We start from the raw sequence: 5,579 nt of genomic DNA, 5'->3' as shown, positions 1-5,579 counted from the left end.
CCAGAGGTAGACCGCGGAAAGAATGGTTAGAATGTGTGAATGAGACCCTACTTAGAAGAGACATAAGAAGTCAGAGAAACACGAGAGCCTGCATGAAAAAATTCATGGACATAAAAGAAGCTAGAAAAGTATGCCAGGACAGGAAAGTATGGCGGCAAATAGTTAATCAAAAGAGTGTCAGTAAGAATGTGCCGCGCAGTGGGCATATTATTTTGTTTCAGATAGTTAAATGCTCCTTACAAGATCATAAAATGGCTTGGATAAGAGAGTAAGATGAAAGGCTTCATCAGATAGATTTTCAGAGGGCCCAATCGTCCTCGGCGCTCATACTTTATCCACATCTGTCTTTGCGAATTAGGCATCTAAAATATTTGACTACAAGGATCTCGCTCAGATTTATCACACTAATTGCCCAGTTGCGTTTAATTAACTGATTTCAGCTTAGAATTATAATAAAAAATAACGCCTATAGGATAGATTTTAGGGATTATTTTAATTACTGCTATCAGGATATTTCTAAATCCGAATACGTGTATCACTTAATAATGGAGTGTCATGTTTTTACTACCGAAAGACAATTACATATAAGTGAAGGTACGGCTGAGGAGATTGAGGAATGCCTGGTATAAAATTCTGGATAATCCTGAAGTTAGCGATATTAGAAGGGCTAATATATATTTATGATCGAGAAACTGAGTCGAGACATAGGCCTTCGTCTTAATTTTATGGCTACGACAAGTAAAACCGCGTTTACTTGTCTTAAGTCGAGCCTTGTCGTGGCTAAGACGTCGTTTACTTGCCTTAAAAGGAGCCTTGTCTTGGCTGAAATTATCGAACCTTTTTTGGCTCATAAATGAGATTAAAATTGATGAATGAAAAATTTGTAATTATTAAATTAGTTATTTTTACTTTAAAAATTCAGAATCGATGGGTCTGAATGAGCATAACCCTTAAAAATTTTCTTCAACAAAATAAAAATTGTAACTTTCTAGAAGGATCTCCTAATCTGTTAGAAATACGTAAAAACAAACAAGATTTTCGGTATCATTGTCAAACAAGTTTAATAAAAATAATAATCCGTAAATAAGTTGATTTAATATGTATATTGTATAAAAATAAACAAGATACATAATCTCAGGAACTTTTTCACTATCATATAAAAAAACTCATAAGACTGATACTTACGGAACTCAAAGGTTCGATTTCGTCAATTTATTGACGCCCGCTGAGGGGCCTAGCTCGGTTGCTCTCAAGGATCAACGATTAAAATTTCGAAGTCCAAAGGGTGAATATTTTGTTAACATGACAAATTTTAAGGTTGCATGAGTTCAGACTTACAAACAGTGAATTTATAATAAAAATTCAATGACACATTTTTAAATTTGAACTCTGACAATATGGAAGTTTCATAGGGGCACCGGCAGGAGGCCTAGCTCGGTTGCCCTCACGGATCAAAGAATACAATTTTTAAGTCAGAAGGGTGAATATTTTATATACTAAAAAATTGACATAAAAAATACGTTTGAAAATATGGTTCATGCGTTCTAAAATTTTAAAAAACTATCAATACAACTATTTCGAAAACAACTTTTTTCCTGCTTTTTTCAGAAAAAATTCTAAGTTCCATCTTTATGAAAAATTGTAAATGTTCAAAAAAATAAATATTTTATTAGAGTCTTAAACGTTGTCAAATAGTATAAAACACCTAAAAACCAAAGTTCACACTAAAGTTAAAAAATGTTTTTATTAAGAAATTGTGAAAATTCACGATTAAATTTCTAAGTACTGCCGTTAAAAAATGTAAATGTTCATAAAAAATTACATTTCCCGTCATTGTAAAAAGTCGTAAAGTAGCATACAACAGGAAAAAACGAAATATTACGCGAAGAAAAATTGTAATCGATTTAAATGATTTATTTAATAATTATTTTATTGATATTCATGTTTACAGTTCATGTACTTTACATTTATACGACGTCATATAATAATAAAGAATACGAAAAAGAGAGCATAAAATTTGATACCTTAACTTTTCTGAACTGTTTTTTATGAGGATGGCTTTTTCACCTAGTTTCAATTTGCCGGTTTAGTGCAGTGGTCAGCACTCCCGACTATCAAGTGATAGATTTATGTATAGATATGTAGTTTCGCTACCTTAAAGAGTTGGAAATGTTATTTGTAATATAATGTTTAAAAATTTAATTTATGTATTTACTTTAAACAGTACTATTATTATCTGCAGTCGAAATGCTTGCAATCAATTAATATTTATTTTTTATATACCTTTTTTATCATGTCCTTACAGTAAAGCAGTACGGTATTAGATAGCATTGATGCAGTATTGCGCCCATGGTGATTTTCCTATTGGGATAGCACTGTGCCAGTGGCGATATCTAGTGCTGGCCCAACACGGACCGCCCAGTACAATATAGTGTTATTATCCCAGAGGTATGCCAGTATAAGTTCCAGTACTAGCAAAAGAAAACAGGAGAGCTTTCATGATGGCAATCATGCTTCAAGTACTCGAATTTATCCGAGAACTCAAAAGTTTCGAGTACTCGAAATTTTCGAGAACCCAAAACTTTCTAGTACTCGAAGCCGTTCGAGTTTTCGAAACGTTAGAGCAGCTCAAAAATTTCGAGAACTCGACATTTCGAGCATACTCGAGCTCAACTCGACTAGACTCGAAAAAAATTAAGTCGAAACAACTCGAAGTCTCGAGCTCCTTGCACAACCTGAAATGTAACATTAAAATATTAAATATGAATACAATACAAATATAATGTAAAATTAAAACAATACAACATGTACGTCACAAGAAAATAAGGAATGTACTAAGTCGAATGCCGTACTCGATGCGCTATATCTACATTACGCTATACCTACAGAATTGAAAGTAAATGAAAAAAACCATCCTCATAAGCCACAGCTCAAAAAACTTGAAAAACGATGTTTTAACACTTTTTTTATTCGTTTTTTATTATTATTATTATTATGCGACATGATTTAGATTTAAAATAAATTGATTGATAACGGGAATATAAATTAAAAAATTTTTGAATAGATCATTTAAATCGATGCAAATTTTTAGCATTTCGTAGCCCCGGACTGAAACCCTTAAAATTTTCTCCAACCGTTTTTTCAAACATTTTTCTTAAAGCATTTTTTTTAAGTTTGTTTCAATACATTTTTTCAACCATTTTTTTTAAAACAATTTTGTTTCAAAAATGTTTTTTCAACAAATTTGGTCGTTCGCGCCCACTTTGACTAATTTTTCTTCGTGTAGTGTTTTTGGTTTCGCGTTTTAGACCATTTCAAAACTTTTGACAATAACATAAAGTGTCATCGGCGGAACTTGGAAATTTTATTGCGTATTGCGGCAACTTTTTTATTAACAAATTTTTTAAACTATCGAGTGAAGTTTTTCTTTTTTGGTATTCAAGACTATTTTACAATGATTATTTCGTACCCAAATTTCGGTCGTTTTGAATTAATTAACCAGAGTATATCCAACATCCGGCCTAGATTTGGGCCAAGGTTTGACCGACGGTTGGGCGCATCAAGGTGACTTGTGACTAACTGGCTGCTGTATCCACAATCGGACAGACCGCATTTTTGCGGTCGCACCGACCAATCTGCCGCAGTGTCTTCGCTAGTCTGCCCAAAGTTGGGTCATAATCAGGCCGACCTTGAGAATCAAAACGAATTTCGCACCTGGATTACTGGGTTGACTATCGTCCAGAGTTTCGTCGATAAACGGCGTTACTTGTTTGAGAAAGATTTTTGGTAATTTAGCCGATGGGCGGGCCATGTTTGGGCTGACTTTGGCACAAAGCTGTGCCGATAGTCCGCGTTATTCATTAACGACTGAGTTCTCATAGCTCCCCCCATGGTCGGGCTCAGTCCGAACCAATAGTCGGTCACACTTAGACTGTCGACGTTGGCTGGTCCATTAAATCAGAATACTTAATTAAATTTTTGGTTTTTTGCATTTCTTAATACAAAAATTGTATTACGTGTTAATTTATATTATTCCATGACTATACCCCCATTAACATGACGGATAGAAACCAGATAAGAACCGGATGGAAGTTGGTTCTCATCTGGCGCTATTGGAATTAGACCCAGGTTTAGTCCCCGGCTTATACCCGATCCTTTATCGGATGCTATCTGGATTGATATTTTTATCTCCGGCTTCTATATGGCTCTCATCCAGGACCTTCAAGATTTTTATCCGGTTTGTAGTAGGGATTGGACGTGGTTTATACCCGGAACGTTACTGGATTCGGTGCACTCGAACTCAGTCCAGCGGTTAGAATTCAGGAAAGCGGCTGTACTCGAATTCAGTCCTAAATTCAGTTCAGCGGCGCTCTCTCTTTCCTGCCTTCTTCCCCCACCAATGGCGGCCTTATCGTACCACCGTACGAGGAGGAGAGAATGAGCGCATGTAAGTGAGAGGGAGGAAAGATTTCCGAAGGAGTCAAACCTCTCTCTCACTCCAACTGTTTCCCAACATTTTCCCTTCAGACTTACTTGTACAATAGATTCCAGACTTAGGACTAGCAGTATTATTATTATTCTGGCGTGTTTAAAAAAAAAGTTGGGGAACATATATTGTCAATCATGCCTAACAATATCACTAAACTTAAAAAAAATGTCGTCAAGTGAAACAAATGCTACAATAAGCTATATATTCCCCTGAAAATTGTTTGAGGAGCTATTTATTTGACTTCGAGTCATGTATTGAAAATACCTACACTAGTAAGAATTTGGGCGAAACCTTGCGAACCAGCTCGATTCTTGTTAAACTACTATTCTGGAAGAACATCATACTTTCTGTAAGGAATTGTTCTTTTTCCAAAATTTCGCGGCTTCTTGTACCTGCACTTCTCATGTTTATGTATGTGTCAATTTGCACATACTTTAAAGTCTTAATGAAAAGAAAAATGTTTGGATCGGAAGTATTGAACATAGCGTTCAATTTTTGAATGATAAGATTCGCAACTGATAAGAGTCGCAAAATTTGCCAACTCTTTCTTCTAATGGTTGGATAGCCATAAGATCTTCAACAAAACAATCTTCTACATCGGATGGATCCAAAAACGCGAGACTAAAAAAGTTTGTCAGAAAACGACCTATTTCAGAGTTTTTATTCTTATACTCATTAGACAATCCAAGTTCCTGAATTTTTCTCCACCAACTCAAGCCTAAATGAAATCGACAAACTTTAATATCAATTGAATTTTTTAAGTCTTTTCACATAGCTGAATATATGGCAGGTTCGAAATCACATACACAATTTTGGCTTTCAAATGCAAATGCAGTTTTTTACATTCAGCAGTTAAGTGAGCAAGTGCTACAGCATATGAATTTATATTTTTTCCAATTAGTAGAAAGAAAACAAGAATTATATACAAATTTTGAGAAAGTCCGAGAATCGTTAAAACTTGACCGAATTGTTTTGGACAGTTGTAAAATTTCCCCTTCAAAAAAATGACGGAGAGCTCGCACAAAAAGGTTAAATTTAAAATAGTAGAAAATATGATAACATGTTTTTCTCTATCATCGACCAACATTGA

Source organism: Belonocnema kinseyi, chromosome 4 (genome assembly GCF_010883055.1).
Source record: "Belonocnema kinseyi isolate 2016_QV_RU_SX_M_011 chromosome 4, B_treatae_v1, whole genome shotgun sequence".
Taxonomy (NCBI): domain Eukaryota; kingdom Metazoa; phylum Arthropoda; class Insecta; order Hymenoptera; family Cynipidae; genus Belonocnema; species Belonocnema kinseyi.
Note: the sequence above shows the minus strand (reverse complement) of the source record.